The sequence below is a fragment of the Coenobita brevimanus genome, unplaced genomic scaffold (genome assembly GCF_032717465.1).
Source record: "Coenobita brevimanus isolate Jiangsu-jjx unplaced genomic scaffold, ASM3271746v2 jjx.HiC_scaffold_331, whole genome shotgun sequence".
In the NCBI taxonomy this organism is placed as follows: Eukaryota; Metazoa; Arthropoda; class Malacostraca; order Decapoda; family Coenobitidae; genus Coenobita; species Coenobita brevimanus.
The window spans coordinates 18372-36742 of NW_027644323.1; positions in this window are offsets into that span (position 1 = coordinate 18372).

The following is an 18371-nucleotide window of genomic DNA, read 5'->3' on the forward strand; positions in this document are numbered from 1 at the left end:
CTGTACCTAGCTAGAGGGAGGGGAGGAATATGAGGAACTAGCTATCCTATCGCACACCAGAAAGGTGAAAAAAAAAAGGAACTAATGCCAGTGAGGCAGCCCTAGAAAGCTAGAGAAGAGAGCCAACGAGCATACATTCACTCCCTTCACGACCATGCATCAAAGTCCTGACTCCCCGTTTTTTTTTTTTTTTTTTCCTATCGACCTTTGGGGCCGGAACCCCTGGTCATTGAGGCAAAAATATATATCTATCTATATATATATATATATATATAAATATATATATATAGATATAGATATATATATATATATATATATATATATATATATATATATATATATACATACATACATACATACATAATACATACATAAACACATCCATGCATATGAACATAAACACTTTCATACACACGTACATATATATATATATATATATATATATATATATATATATATATATATATATATATATATATATATATATATATATATATATCTATATATAATAATTTTTATTTTATTTTTTGTAGTTTTATTTTTATTATTTTTTTGAATTTTTTATATTATTAACCATATATTACTTGTAAACTAAAATGCCTAATCTAAAGAGCCTAAAACTAATCACCTGACAGACAAATCGCTAACCTATACTAAATCCTAGGAGACAAATAACTAGACCTACACTAATGGTAAAAAAGCCTCGACCAAGAGAACACCATCAACTGCAGATATGAAATGCCTTTCTACATTACATACCTGCACTCATCACCTGGTGACTGTCAGTCGAGGCACAACCTAATATAGGGGACATCAATATATGAAAGGGAACCTGACGAGTCAGGAACATTCCATATACGTCAGCTGTCGGCCCTAATTAGAATAACTTAAGCAAGATGGTATAATGTATTTACATAATTTATACAAAAAGTGAAGAACCTCGCCCAGCAGACCACCATCCACTGCAAGTGCCCAATACCTTCCTATATTACACACTTACACTCATCAGCTGGTGACTGTTAGTCAAGGAACGGGGTTTAATGTAGGAGACATCAATATTAGAAATAGATCAGTGGATGGAGGAACTATTTCAAATACGTCAACTGTCAACCCTAATTAACAGTAATATATATACATATTTACAGGTGATAAAAACTATAACCATACAGTAAAAAAGTCACATCACTCTGATCAGTACGGTCTCTCTCAGGAAAGCCATCAATTTATCAGTCATAACAATGTCCCCATCACCCAGGATGGTGGAAAGGGTGAAGGGGACGTCTGCTACGCCGCAGTAATTTATAAGTGAAGCACGTTCACGAATAAATCGCCGACAGCGCAGGATGATATGACTGATAGATAACACCGCATTATAGATGTCACAGTGCGGTGGGAAGCGTCTTTCCATATATGGTTTTATGTGAGTTAAAATGGTGGCATTGAGCCATAGCCGTGCCAATACTTTTTCTTCAAGGTGACTGGGACGGTTGGCAGTGTCCCAGTTGCCCAGGTGCGGCTTACAAGTTGGAATATTTAGTCTGGTCCACTGCCCTTGCCACAGAAGATTTGTTGATTTCTTTCCGAGAGAGAGACTCGACTGTAGATCACGAGGAACGTCCCAAGTCTCCTCGAGCTCTACAGCCGACTTTGCAAGTAAGTCAGCCTGCTCATTGCCGTAGATACGACAATGACCAGGCACCCAGATCAACGTGAATGACTTGTTGCATGAATGCAACTTATTAACGATGCTGCCCTGGATCTCGTGAGAGTCCGTAGTACAAGATGGAATTGCCTGAAGGGCTGATTTTGAATGAGAAAATATGACAAATGAGTCATGCCTAGAATTGAGAGCATAGTCAATTGAGAGCTTTGTCGATAGCAAAAAGTTCGAAGGTAAACACAGATGTATGAGTCGGCAACCGATACCTAAGTCCACATTCAGTCGACCACACACTTGCACCCACACATTCACTCGACTTGGAGCCGTCGGTGTACAATTGATGGGACCCCAAGTGACGAACGATGATGTTACAAAACAAGTGGTGGACCTCCGCCTTCGGCGCCTTGGCCTTTGGTGCTGGGAGCCATGTAACATCAACAATAAAGCCAGGTGGCTCCCAAGGCGCTATATTTTTTAACACCAACTTGTCACAGTCACTGGGGTCCACACCAACCTCCTGAGTCAGTAAGTGGAGGCGAACGGCGAGTGGCCGACGCACCCCTCGCAGAAGGTGGTGGTATTGATACAGGTGGGTACAGGCCACATTGACGATATTACTTTTCTTAAATGTCCTTACGCTGTAGGACAAGGCCAGGTGGTCATGGCGAATACGGAGGGGAGGCACATTCGCCTCCACTTCCATACGAGCCACACAGGTACACCGGACGGCTCCAAGACACATTCACAAACATTTATTCTGTAGCACATCCAATCCTTTCAGCGTGGCATCGGATGCCGAGCCATACACCTGTACGCCATAGTCTAGCTTCGATCGAATAAGGGACTTATACACCATTAATAAAGATTTTCTGTCGGCACCTCTGGTAGTACCCGCTAGGTACTTGAGGACATTTAACGGTTTATCACAAGGAGCAAGCAAAGTATTAACGTGAAGTTTAAAATTCATTCTACGATCAAAATGTATTCCTAAAACCTTTGCAGAATTTTGAAAAGGTACCGCCTAATTATCCAGAGTTAAGCACAAATTAGGTACGTTCCGATTAGTGAAGACTACAGCGGCACACTTGCGGACGGAAAACTTAAATGCCCACTGCAAGGCCCATTGGTGGACGGAGTCAAGGGCTGCTTGAATCCGCCCAGTTGAAAATTGTGCATTACGTTAAGAGTGCCTTATTGCACAATCGACAGCGTAGAGCGAGTATTTAAGATTCCTCGGGATGGGAGCTGATGACAGAATATCATTGATCATAATACTAAATAAAGTAGGACTAAGCACACTTCCCTGTGGCACCCCGTTTTCCTGGATAATTATATCCGATGTTACGTTATGGGGCAATTTGACAAAGAAAGTTCTGTCCCTTCAGAAATTTGAATGAAAATAGGCAAATTACCTCCTAAACCAGAAGCACAGAGCATCATTAGTATACCATGTCGCCACGTCATTACATAGGGTTTATGCATGTCCAAGAATCCCCCTATCATGAATCTTTTATTGGCAAATGCCTCTGAAATGCAATGCTTCAAAGTCATTAATTATATAGTGAACTTCAGTATTTAAAGAAGCCACATTGTTGATCATTTAACAAATTCTTCGACTCTAAAACAAAAAGAAGCCTATTATTTACCATACGTTCCATGACCTTACATAGACAAGAAGTTAACACAATAGGACGAAATGAAGTGGGATTCATAAGACGACCAGCCTCTTTGGGTATCAGTATGACGTGCGAAAAGTGCCATGAGTTTGGGAACGTTCGAGACGCCCAAATCTCATTGTACAATGCTAACATCTTAATCAGTTGCCCTGATTAAGATGCTGGATCATACCGTACGTGATGGTGTCTAGTCCAGGGCTGGTGTCTTTACAGGATTTAAAGGCAAGGACCAGTTCATCTAGCATAAACTCTTGGTTGTATGGGGAGTCTATGTCTTCTGTGGCAAAGTCTAATATCTGTAGCTCAGCCATGCGTTTATGATGCTGAAAACGTGGATCATAATTGGCTGAGCTACTTACCTGAGAAAAACTCCTGGCGAGGATGTTGGCAACGTCCATGGGCTCATCATAGATGTTATTATTTACTTGAAGGGTGGTCACAGGGATTTTTGGGCCTTTATTATTTAATATTCTAATAGTGGACCAGACATTACGTAATGGTGTTGTACGAGTCACCGTGGACACAAAGGACCGCCAGGAGTCACGTTTGGCCCTTCTTATTATTCTCCTTGCCTCAGCCCGTGCCTGTTTGTATGCAATAAAATTTATCTCAGTGGGCTGACTATGAAAAAACCTGTATCTCCTATTGCGTTTTCTTAATGCTTGTCGGCAATCCGGCGTCCACCAATGTGCTCTATGCTTCGCATGAACTATAGAAGTCTTGGGAATAGCAGCCTCAGCTGCATGTAATATGGATTGGGTTATATTTTCGGCCTTAGCATCTATGGTCTCCTCAGATATATCTAAATTGGCGATCCTTGAGAAGGATCCCCAATTTGCTTTCTAATACTTAAATTTTGGAGGTGGAGGGTCCGAAATGATGTCGCGTATATAAGAAAGACAGATGGGTAAATGATCACTTCCCAAGGAGTCGTCGTAAGGGTCCCATGAGAAATCTTTATGAATAACAGGGGAGGCCAAAGATAAGTCAATGGCCGAAAAGTTACCAGTACGATCATCTACACGAGTCGCTCTACCATTGTTCAGAAAACAGAGATTGGACTGTAGTATTAGGTCGGCTACTTGCTCCCCACGACCATCAATCCTCAAGCTACCCCATTGATAGTGATGGGCGTTAAAATCGCCCAACACTAATTTATTTCCAGGAAGATGTTCAAATAGTGAATTTAAAGCATCACTGTCAATGAGGCCATGTGGATGACAGTACAGAGAGCAAATAGACAGGTACGTGTTATTAAATTTTTCTCTGCACGCGACAGCTTCCAGAGTAGAATTTAGAATCACTTCCGTTTGTGGGTGTGATTTGTGGGTGTAAATGGCAACTCCGTGACCTTCAAATCTTCTATATGAATGGTTGTGTTTGAACTGTGGAGGATCAGGGTGATCCTCCAGGCACGTCTCCTGTAAACATATAACGTCTGGCCTGTGTATAGAAAGCAAGATTGCTATATTCTGTAATTTATTCCCAATACCTCTACAATTCTACTGTAATACAGTGAAAGCGATGGTTTAAGATTTACATTGGGGGCCAGTGTGCTTAGGCTTTTTTTGCCGCCCACCAGAAGGCGAGCGACTTCCGGTGGACCTATCCCGGTGCTTGTTTATGGAAACCTCCATATTTTCATCAATAACGAGGGTCCCAGATTCCACCGAGGAAGAGCTACATTTTCTCTCCCTCGCAGGCCCAGGAGCAGGAAGGACATGAGGTCGTGACTAAGTAAGGGTGGTCATATTTCTCTTACTAGAGTTATCAGGCTTCGTTTTAGGCTTGACTGACTGAGAAGCAGCAGCAGCCAGAGAGTAGGAAGTTGTAACAGGGGTATCAGGTTGAGAAGTGGATTGGACAGGAGGCTGAGATGGAGAGATAGAATGTGTGGCAAGAGGAATCAGTTCAGGGTTAGTCTGTGTTGCTGCAGAGCACATCACGGGACGAGACATCACCGCCGAAGGATGGGACCTATTCGGCGTAGGAGTTGCATGCAACTCCTTCACCTTTTTCCTTGCTTCGTAATAGGAGACCCCCTCAGTCGCCTTCACTGTGCAGACCTCTTTCTTCTGCCTAGCATGGGCCAACCGGCCTATTGCAGTTATCCTCTCTTCTTATGTTCCTCCTTCCACTTGGGACAATCTCTAGAGGAAGTGGAGTGAGCACCCTTACAGTGAAAGCAACAGATAGTCTCTGATGTGCACTGCTCAGCATCGTGACCCTGTGTTGCACATTTGCCACACACTGACTGTGAAACCCGACAATTCTTAGCAACGTGCCCATATAATTGACACTTCATACAATGGATTGGGTTGGGGATATATGCTCTTACATTAACAATTTCGTAGCCAACTTTGACATGTGCCAGAAGTGATACTTTGCCAAAAGTCAAAACACTAGTGGTTGTCTTCGTCCTCATGCCTTCGGAAAAACTAGTTGTAAACCGGGCATCAATGACATCTTGCTGAGCAAGTTCCTCTATGATGTCTTCCTGACTCATCACCATAAGATCCCTGGAAGTGATAACCCCCTTGCAGGCATTCATGGATGTTGGGATCTTGGTCTCGACATCATAACAATGAAACTTATGCAGCTTCAACAAGTCTTTAACTTGGGAGGAATTATTAGTCTTAACAAGGAGGTCTCCATTCTCAGGTTTTTTTACTTGTTCCACTTCCCTAGCACAGCCATCAATAACCTTGATCATGAAGGGATTGAGACTGCTCAAGGGAGTGGAACCTAGAGCATGGATGATGGCAAATTCTGCATTATTTACATTGATGTCAAGAGGCTGACGAGTCTGGGACCGTTCTGTCTGGGGGCTGTCAGTCCGTTGAGCAGTCGGGGGTCGGTCAGGACCACCTCCCCCCCTGAGGGGGGGGGAGGCAGTAGGGGCGTCCTCCATAGTACCACTCCCCCCTAACGGGGGAAGGAGTATCACCCTGGGACCTAACACCTAAGTCTAAGGTTGCCCTTTCAAACCTCTCCAGGAAGGCCCGGCCGTGTTTATTCACGCCCCAGAGCAATCAGTGGGGGGGACCCTCCGTGGGCGATAAGCAAAGGTATACTCAGTTTATTAGAACAGACACCTACTGTTCCAAACTAATAGGGGGGGGAGGAAAGTTAGAAACTAACTAGCCTAACGTCATCAGAAGGTTGAAAAAAAAAAGCTAATGCCGGTGAGGCAGCCCTGAAACTTTAGAAGAGTGCAACGAAAAACACGTCTACACTCCTCACGTCCATGCATCAAAGTCCCGACTCCCCTTTTTTTTTTTCTTTTTTTTTTTTGCCTATCGACCATTGAGGCCGGAGCCCCTGGTCATTATGGCAAGATTATATATATGTATATACATTGACACATATATACATATATATATGAACATATATATATATATATACATACATACATACATACATACACACATCCATGCATATTTTTTTTTTATGTGAGGAAGAAGGAACCAAAGGCCATGAGCCCGCAGTAACAGTTCCCTCCAAGAGAGAAACAAAATTCAATAGAGAGCCAAATTCAAGATGCAATCATTTTGAGATTCCTGGACACACTGCATTTGAAAGACTGGAGATCATAGGCAGCAGGAAATACAGACAGAAGGAGACAGTTCCAGAGTTGACCTGTTGCATAAATGAAAGACTGGGAGTAACGGTTAACTCTTGCATTAGAGAGTTGGACAGAAAAGGGATGAGAGTTTGCTGCCAGATGGGTGCTACGCGCCCGTCGTAGGGGTGGAGGAAGTCAAGCAGACAGTTCAGAGGAGCAGTGACCATTAAAGTAGCGATAGAAAAGAGATAAAGATGCAACAGTGCGGCGAAGAGACAGAGGTTGAAGGGAGTGAGTAAGAGGAGCAGAGTTAATGAGATGAAAAGCCTTTGACTCCACCCTATTGAGAAGAGCTGTATGTGGGGAGCCTCCCCACACATGAGAGTTGTACTCCACACAGAGGCAGATAAAACTCCTATAAAGAAAGAGCGGAGTCGGCTTAGCACACCCAATCTCTTGGAAGCAGATTTTACAAGAGATGTAAAATGATCTTTCCAAGATAAGTCCCGAGTAAATGAAACCCCAAGCATGTTCAAGGATGATGCAGGATTAAGCTGAATATTATTAAACATTAGTGGGTATACCTGTGCAAGATTTTGTCGGGTTGATAGGTGTAAGAACTGAGTCTTAGATGCATTAAAAACAACCATATTATTTTTACACCAGTCAGAGATACGAGCCATGTCAGACATTAGACATACACACTTTCATGCACACGTACATATATATATATATATATATATATATATATATATATATATATATATATATATATATATATATATAATAATTTTTATTTAGTTATTTATTTTTATTTTTATTTTTTTTGAAATTTTTTATATTTTTAACCTTATATTACTTATGAACAAAAATGCCTAATATAAATACTCTAAAACTAATCACCTAACAGACAAATCGCTAAACTATACTAAGTCCTAAGAGACAAATAACTGGACCTACACTAATGGTAAAAAAGCCTCGACCAAGAAAACACCATCAACTGCAGATATGAAATGCCTTTCTACATTCCATACCTGCACTTAGCACCTGATGACTGTCAATCGAGGCACAACCTAATATAGGGGACATCAATATATGAAAGGGAACCTGACGAGTCAGGAACATTTCCATATACGTCAGCTGTCGACCCTAATTAGAATAACTTAAGCAAGATGGTATAATGTATTTACATAATTTGTACAAAAAATGAAGAACCTCGCCCAGCAGACCACCATCGACTGCAAGTGCCCAATACCTTCCTATATTACACACTTGCACTCATCAGCTGGTGACTTAGTCGAGGAACGGGCTTTTAATGTAGGGGACATCAATATTAGAAATAGATCAGTGGATGGAGGAACTATTTCAAATATGTCATCTGTCAAGCCTAATTAACAGTAATATATATACATATTTACAGGTGATAAAAACTATAATCATACAGTAAAAAAGTCACATCACTCTGATCAGTACGGTCTCTCTCAGGAAAGCCATCAATTTATCAGTCATAACAATGTCCCCATCACCCAGGATGGTGGAAAGGGTGAAGGGGACGTCTGCTGTGCCGCAGTAATTTTTAAGTGAAGCACGTTCACGAATAAATCGCCGACAGCGCAGGATGATATGACTGATAGATAACACCGCATTACAGATGTCATAGTGCGGTGGGAAGCGTCTTTCCATATATGGTTTCATGTGAAATAAATGGTGGCATTGAGCCATACCCGTGCCAATAATTTTTCTTCAAGGCGACTGAGACGGTTGGCAGTGTCCCAGTTGCCCAGGTGCAGCTTACAATTTGGAGTATTTAGTCTAGTCCACTGACCTTGCCACAGAAGACTTATTGATTTCTTTCCGAGAGAGAGACTCGACCGTTGATCACGAGGAACGTCCCAAGTCTTCTCAAGCTCTATAGCCGACTTTGCAAGTAAGTCAGCCTGCTCATTGCCGTAGATACGACAATGACCAGGCATCCAGATCAGCGTGAATGACTTGTTGCATGAATGCAACTTATTAACAATGTGGCCCTGGATCTCTTAAGAGTCCGTAGTACAAGATGCAATTACCTGAAGGGCTGAATTTGAATCAGAAAATATGACAAATGAGTCATGCATAGAATTGAGAGCATAGTTAATTGAGAGCTTTTTCGATAGCAAAAATGCCGAAGGTAAACACAGATGTATGAGTCGGCAACCGATACCAAAGTGCACATTCAGTCAACCACACACTTGCACCCACACATGCACTCGACTTGGAGCCGTCGGTGTACAATTGATGGGACTCCAAGTGACGAACGATGATGTTACGAAACAAGTGGTGGACCTCCGCCTTCGGCGCCTTGGCCTTTGGTGCTGGGAGCCACGTAACATCAACAGTAAAGCCAGGTGTCTCCCAAGGCGCTATATTTTTTAACAACAACTTGTCACAGTCACTGGGGTCCACACCAAGCTCCTGAGTCAGTAAGTGGAGGCGAACGGAAAGTGGCCAACGCCCCCCTGCAGAAGTTGGTGGTATTGACACAGGGGGGTACAGGCCACATTGCCGATATTACTTTTCTTAAATGTCCTTACGCTGTAGGACAAGGCCAGGAGGTCACGGTGAATACAGAGGGGAGGCACATTCGCCTCCACTTCCAAACGAGCCACACGGGTACACCTGACGGCTCCAAGACACATTTGCACACATTTATTCTGTAGCACATCCAATCCTTTCAGCGTGGCATCGGATGCCGAGCCATACACCTGTGCGCCAGAGTCTAGCTTTGATCGAATAAGGGACTTATACACCATTAATAAAGATATTCTGTCGGCACCCCAGGTAGTATCCGCTAGGTACTTGAGGACATTTAACGGTTTATCACAAGGAGCAAGCAAAGTATTAACGTGAAGTTTAAAATTCATTCTACGATCAAAATGTATTCCTAAAAACTTTACAGAATTTTGAAAAGGTACAGCCTGATTATCCAAAGTTAAGCACAAATTAGGTACGTTACGATTAGTGAAGACTACAGCAGCACACTTACGGACGGAAAACTTAAATGCCCACTGCAAGGCTCATTGGTGCACGGAGTCAAGGGCTGCTTGAATCCGCCCAGCCGAAAATTGTGCATTACGAGAAGTGTGCCATATTGCACAATCGTCAGCGTAGAGCAAGTATTGAAGATTCCTCGGGATGGGAGCTGATGACAGAATATCATTCAACATAATACTAATTAAAGTAGGACTAAGCACACTTCCCTGTGGCACCCCGTTTTCCTGGATAATTATATCCGATGTTACGTTACGGGGCAATTTGACAGAGAAAGTTCTGTCCCTTAAGAAATTTGAAATAAAAATAGGCAACTTTCCTCTAAAACCATAAGCATAGAGCTTCATTAGTATACCGTGTCGTCATGACATGGATGGCGAAGAACACCCCTATCATGAATTCTTTATTGGCAAATGCCTCTGAAATACAATGCTCCAAATTCATTAAATGATCTAGTGAACTTCTGTATTTACGAAAGCCACATTGTTGATCATTTAACAAATTCTTCGACTCTAAAACAAAAAGAAACCTATTGTTTACCATACGTTCCATGACCTTACATAGACAAGAAGTTAACACAATAGGTCGAAATGAAGTGGGATTCATAAGACGACCAGCCTCTATGGGTATCGGTATGACGTGCGAAAAGTGCCGTGAGTTTGGGAACGTTCAAGACGCCCAAATCTCATTGTACAATGCTAACATCTTAATCAGGTTGTCCTGATTAAGATGCTGGATCATACCATACGTGATGGTGTCTGGACCAGGGCTGGTGTCTTTACAGGATTTAAGGGCAAGGACCAGTTCATCTAGCATAAAATCTTGGTTGTACGGGAAGTCTATGTCTTCTGTGGCAAAGTCTAATATCTGTAGCTCAGCCATGCGTTTATGATGTTGAAAACGCGGATCATAATTGGCTGAGCTACTTACATGAGAGAAACTCCTGACGAGGATGTTGGCAACGTCCACGGGCTCATTATAGATGTTATTATTTACTTGAAGGGTGGTCACAGGGATTTTTGGGCCTTTATTATTTAATATTCTAATAGCGGACCAGACATTACGTAATCGTGTTGTACGAGTCACCGTGGACACAAGGGAACGCCAGGAGTCACGTTTGGCCGTTCTTATTATTCTCCTTGCCTCAGCCCGTGCCTGTTTGTATGCAATAAAATTTATCTCAGTGGGCTGACTATCAAAAAACCTGTATCTCCTATTGCATTTTCTTAATGCTTGTCGGCAATCCGGCATCCACCAATGTGCTCTATGCTTCGCGTGAACTATAGAAGTCTTGGGAATAGCAGCCTCAGCTGCGTGTAATATGGATTGGGTTATATTTTCGACCTTAATATCTATGGACTTCCCAGATATATTTAAATTGGCGATCCTTGAAAAGGATCCCCAATTTGCTTTCTTATAGTTAAATTTTGGAGGTGGAGGGTCCGAAATGATGTCGCGTGTATAAGAAAGACAGATGGGTAAATGATCACTTCCCAAGGAGTTGTCGTAAGGGTCCCATGAGAAATCTTGATGTATACCAGGGGAGGCCAGAGGTAAGTCAATGGCCGAAAAGTTACCAGTACGATCATCTACACGAGTCGCTCTACCATCGTTCAGAAGACAGAGATTGGACTGTAGTATTAGGTCGGCTACTTGCTCCCCACGACCATCAATCCTCAAGCTACCCCATTGATAGTGATGGGCGTTAAAATCGCCCAACACTAATTTATTTCCAGGAAGATGTTCAAATAGTGAATTTAAAGCATCACTGTCAATGAGGCCATGTGGATGACAGTACAGAGAGCAAATAGACAGATACGTTTTATTAAATTTTACTCTGCACGCGACAGCTTCCAGAGTAGAATTTAGAATCACTTCCTTTTGTGGGTGTGATTTGTGGGTGTAAATGGCAACTCCGTGACCTTCATATCTTCTATACGAATGGTAGTGTTTGAACTGTGGAGGATCAGGGTGATCCTCCAGGCACGTCTCCTGTAAAAAAATATCGTCTGGCCTGTGTATAGAAGGCAAGATTGCTATATTCTGTAATTTATTCCTAATACCTCTACAATTCCACTGTAATATGGTGAAAGCGACGGTTTAAGATTTACGTTGGGGTCAGTGTGCTTAGGCTTTTTTTGCCGCCCGCCAGAAGGCGAGCAACTACCGGTGGACCTATCCCAGTGCTTGTTTACGGAAACCTCCATATTTTCATCAATAACGAGGATCCCAGATTCCACCGAGGAAGAGCTACCTTTTCTCTCCATCGCAGGCCCAGGAGCAGGAAGGACATGAGGTCCTGACTTAGTAAGGGTGGTCATATTACTCTTACTAGAGTTGTCAGGCTTCGTTTTAGGCTTGACTGACTGAGAAGCAGCAGCAGCCTGAGAGTAGGAAGTTGTAACAGGGGTATCAGGTTGAGATGTGGATTGGACAGGAGGCTGAGATGGAGAGATAGAATGTGTGGCAAGGGGAATCAGTTCAGGGTTAGTCTGTGTTGCTGCAGAGCACATCACGGGATGGGACATCACCGCCGAAGCATGGGACCTATTCGGCGTAGGAGTTGCATGCAACTCCTTCACCTTTTTCCTTGCTTCGTAGTAGGAGACACCCTCAGTCACCTTCACTGTGCAGACCTCTTTCTCCTCTTTCCACTTGGGACAATCCCTAGAGGAAGTGGAGTGAGCACCCTTACAGTGAAAGCAACAGATAGTCTCTGATGTGCACTGCTCAGCATCGTGACCCTGTGATGCACATTTGCCACACACTGACTGTGAAGCCTGACAAATCTTAGCAATGTGCCCATATAATTGACACTTCATACAACGGATTGGGTTGGGGATATATGCTCTTACATTAACAATTTCGTAGCCAACTTTGACATGTGCCAGAAGTGATACTTTGCCAAAAGTCAAAACAATTATGGCTGTCTTCGTCCTCATGCCTTCGGAAAATCTAGTTATAAACCGGGCATCAATGACATCTTGCTGAGCAAGTTCCTCTATGATGTCTTCCTCACTCATCACCATAAGATCCCTGCAAGTGATAACCCCCTTGCAGGAATTCATGGATGTTGGGATCTTGGTCTCGACATCATAACAATGAAACTTATGCAGCTTCAACAAGTCTTTAACTTGGGAGGAATTACTAGTCTTAACAAGGAGGTCTCCATTCGCAAGTTTTTTTACTTGTTCCACCTCCCCAGCACAGCCATCAATAACCTTGATCATGAAGGGATTGAGACTGCTCAAGGGAGTGGAACCTAGAGCATGGATGATGACAAACTCTGCATTATTTACATTGATGTCAAGAGGCTGACGAGTCTGGGGCCGTTCTGTCTGGGGGCTGTCAGTCCGTTGATCAGTCAGGGGTCGGTCAGGACCACCTCTCCCCCTAACGGGGGAAGTGGGAAGGAGAGAAAACGAGCAAAGGACTATCACCCTGGGACCTAACACCTAAGTCTGAGGGTGCCCTCTCAAACCTCTCCAGGGAGGCCCGACTGTGGTTATTCACGCCCCAGAGCGATCAGTGGGGGGGACCTACTGTTCCAAACTAATAGGGAGGGGAGGAAAGTTAGAAACTAACTAGCCTAATGTCACCAGAATGGTGACAAAAAAAAGCTAATGCCAGTGAGGCAGCCCTGAAAACTAGAGAAGAGAGCAACGAAAAACACGTCTACGCTCCTCACGACCATGCATCAAAGTCTCACCCAGGATTTTATTTTTTATTTTTTATTTTCTTTTTCCTATCGACCATTGAGGCCGCAGCCCCTGGTCATTAAGGCAAAATTATATATATGTATATACATTGACATATATATACATATATATACGAACATATACATATACATACATACATACATACACACATCCATGCATATGAATAGACACACTTTCATGCACACGTACACCCGCGAACCAAAGTTTCGGTACCCCCCTCGATGGAAGGAAGTGGAAGTCAGGGTTAGAGAGAGGGCAGGTGAACGGACAACCGTGAGTGGTACTTTGGAACTGAGCTACGAGGCGAATAGTGAGAAACCTAATGACACTGGATTCGAAACATTTCCATGCTAGTCACCTGCAAAACATTATGCTTTCGTAACATACACACTGTAACATATAACATAGACTACTGTGTTATCAGGGTGTCCTGTGATACTGACCCATCTGTTTCGGATCCTCATCACACAAATAAAGCACCGAGCCAGTTGTATATAAGTTGCAACTTGTCATTATAACTGCAGTCATAATTTTTGTGAATATTATCCTTGGATTGTCTATAGCTATAATATAGAATGATTGTGAATTTAATGTTGATTCTCACAGTAGTTGTGCGGATGGTTATAAATGTGGCAATTATTTTATGTGGACGACTAAACCACATTGTGATGGACAACGGAGAGCATTCGCCAATAATTTACTATAACCAGATGAAATTAGATGCAAACAACACAAAATATTATGAGACAACGAAGACACAGCTGTGGTATCCTGCTCCGCCTTGTTATCAAGGCCTTAACTGTGGCTTCACCTCATACGTGCATTATTTTCCTTCCAGTCTCTGCCTCTTTTACTACTCTTACTTCCCGGTATCCTCTTACTGCGAGTCGTCATATTCCTTGGAGGGTTTCTTGTCGTCCGGTCCTATAACCCCTACTGTATTACATTATTCCTCGCATCATCATTCCCAGACAAACAACGTTAGCTCAAGACTGCTAAATCTGTTTATACCATTATTGCCACTGCCACTACTACTGTAATCCCCCTTTTCCTATTGTGTCTAATTTCCCTCACAGTACTACTACTGCTGCTCCTATTACTACTCCACTATAAATCTGTATAATAATAAATATGATTGTCCTTATGTCTGTGTATCTGTTAATCATAATTATTGTCCCTGTCCCACCGTCGACAACTCGTCACTGACCCGGCACCGCTATTCCAGTTCCCACCCACCATGGATTCTACTCCTCCCCCACTCCGACACCACATTACCCTTCTCCTCATCCTTGGGCCAGAAGGCCTGTTGTTCATCTTTTACCGGTGAATATACGTGGCATGCATTAATAATAAAAAAGAAGGCATTTGAGAGCTAAACGGTAATCGCCCTCTAAAATATTCTGTTTGCCAAGTCCAAATTTTAGGCCATATTTTGATACCATGAAGGTTTTATGTTGATAGCTCAAGCCATTTATGAGATTTAATGGTGCTAAAGGCTAACAATAAAAACTAGATGACCTTTAGCAGTTAGTCTGGTGACCTTGACTCTGACCCCGAATTGCCATTTTCGAACTCCTACAAGATTTTGCCCATATCTTGATACGCTGAAGGCTTCATGTTGATAGCTCAAGCCTTTCATGAGATATAATAGGAACACACACACACACACACACACACACACACACACACACACACACACACACACACACACACACACACGAGCGCGCGCGCGCGCGCGCTCTTGCCAACTGGTGGACGGGAGTTCGCGCCTAGCTCAGGTTGCGAAAAGTTTCACTGACGAAGTGGGTGGTTACTGTCCTCCTTGAGCAAGGGGACGGGTGTGTGCGTGTGTGAAGGTCACAGCCTTGCCCTTAGATCGGACTATATGAGCTCTCAGCTCCCTTCCGGGAGGGTAAAAGCTGACAATCACGACCATCAAGTGATCCTGACCGACCCGGTGAATTACACACACACACACACACACACACACACACACACACACACACATACAGATGCAGTTAAAAACATGATCGCTCCGCCTTCTAAAGGTAGGCGATAATAATATAATAATAACAACAACATCGTAGATGTGTACTGTAGTGTTCCTAACATTACACTTAATAACTGCAGACCCAAACGTGCTTATATTACGGAGCACTGATATATTAACCACAAAACCGACCACAGACCGTTCTTATCATTACCACTGCACCTTCCCTATAGCACTTCACCATGGTAATACAACCCACTGTAGTCCTCTGTGAGATCGCTACACGTCTTTGGGAAAAATAACAGTGCACAACATGCCTACAAACCACTAAAATAAGCATATGATGTTTCACTGACATCCATCAAATAGCCTAGGAGAAGTTAGTGGACAAACAAACAAACGACTGGACACAGACAGACAGAAGCAGAATGTCTCGCATCGGTATGTAACGACCTGACAAAACTCTTGTGATCCTGCATTGCAGGTGTCATCACAGTAATAATAATAATAATAATAATAATGATAATAATAATAATTAATCACATGTTATTAGGCACGGTACTGAGAAGGACACACACTGGAATAGTATGTGTCGACGCAATGCAGAATCTGTTTGCCATGACAGAAGGTTGGGTTGCGATCAAACATTAATTTAGTATTACTATAACCCTACCATTACAGCATATTATGCCACTGTTTGGTTTTATATGTCACAGCTGTTTTCACTTGTTTTATCAGGGAGGTTATGGTGTTTGTCCTCCTCTGTATCATGGATATTAACATGTGATTACTACTACTACTACTACTACTACTACTTCTACTACTACTATTACTACTACTACTACTACTACTACTATTACTACTACTACTACTACTACTACTATTACTACTACTACTACTACTACTACTACGATTATTATTATCATTATTATAGGCTAACTATGATGACACCTACAAAGCAGGATCGTAATAGTTTTGGCAGGTTGTCATATACCGATGCGAGACATTCGGCCTCAGTCTATGTCCAGCCGTGTGTTTGTTTGTCCGCTAACTTCTAGGCAATTTGATGGATGTCAGTGAAACGTCACAGGTGTATTTTAATGGGTTGTAGGCATGTTGTGCGCTGTTATTTTCCCCAAACATGTGTAGTGATCCCACAAAGGACTTCAGCGGGTTGTATTACTATGGTGAAGTGTTACAGGTAAGGTCCAGTGGCAATGATAGGAACGGTCTGTGGTCGGTTCTGTGGTTAATATATCAGAGCTCCGTAATATAGGCACGTTTGGGTCTGCGACTTTTATAATTATGTAATGTTCGGAATACTGCAGATGTATTTTGTTGTTGTCAATTTTATAATTATTCTTATTAATGCATGCCACGTATATTCACCGGTAAAAGGTGAACAACAGGCCTGGTGGCCCAAGAAGGAGGTGAGGGGTAAAATGGTTCGGAGTGGAGAAGGAATAGAGCTCATGGCGGGTGGGAGAGAGGGGGGTGGGGTGCAACTGGGGTGGCGGTGCGGGGTAAGTGACGAGTTGTCGACGGTGGGACAGGGACAATATGATTAACAGATACACAAACATAAGGACAATCATATTTATTATTATACAGATTTATAGTGGAGTAGTAATAGGAGTAGCAGTAGTAGTACTGAGAGGAATTGCAGTAGACACAATTGTGAAAGGGGCAATAGTAGTGGCAGTGGCAATAATGGTATTAACAGATTCAGCAGTCTTGAGCTAACGTTGTTTGTCTGGGAGTGATGATGCGAGGAATAATGTAATACAGTAGGGGTTATAGGACCGGACGACTAGAAACCCTCCAAGGAATATGACGACTCGCAGTAAGAGGATACCGGGAAGTAAGAGTAGTAAAAGAGGCAGAGACTGAAGGAAAATAATGCACGTATGAGGTGAAGCCACAGTTAAGGCCTTGATAACAAGGCGGAGCAGGATACCACAGCTGTGTCTTCGTTGTCTCATAATATTTTGTGTTGTTTGCATCTAATTTCATCTGGTTATAGTAAATTATTGGCGAATGCTCTCCGTTGTCCATCATAATGTGGTTTAGTCGTCCACATAAAATAATTGCCACATTTATAACCATCCGCACAACTACTGTGAGAATCAACATTAAATTCATAATCATTCTATATTATAGCTATAGTCAATCCAGGGATAACATTCACAAAAATTATGACTGCAGTTATAATGACAAGTTGCAACTTATATACAACTGGCTCGGTGCTTTATTTGTGTGATGAGGATCCGAAACAGATGGGTCAGTATCACAGGACACCCTGATAACACAGTAGTCTATGTTATATGTTACAGTGTGTATGTTACGAACGCATAATGTTTTGCAGGTGACTAGCATGGAAATGTTTCGAATCCAGTGTCATTAGGTTTCTCACTATTCGCCTCGTAGCTCAGTTCCAAAGTACCACTCACGGTTGTCCGTTCACCTGCCCTCTCTCTAACCCTGACTTCCACTTCCTTCCATCGAGGGGGGTACCGAAACTTTGGTTCGCGGGTGTACATATATATATAATAATTTTTATTAATTTATTTTATTGATTTTTTTATTATTTTTTTGTATTTTTTTATATTTTTAGCCTTATATTACTTATAAACAAAAATGCCTAATATAAAGACCCTAAAACTAATCACCTAACAGACAAATCGCTAACCTATACTAAGTCCTAAGAGACAAATAACTAGACCTACACTAATGG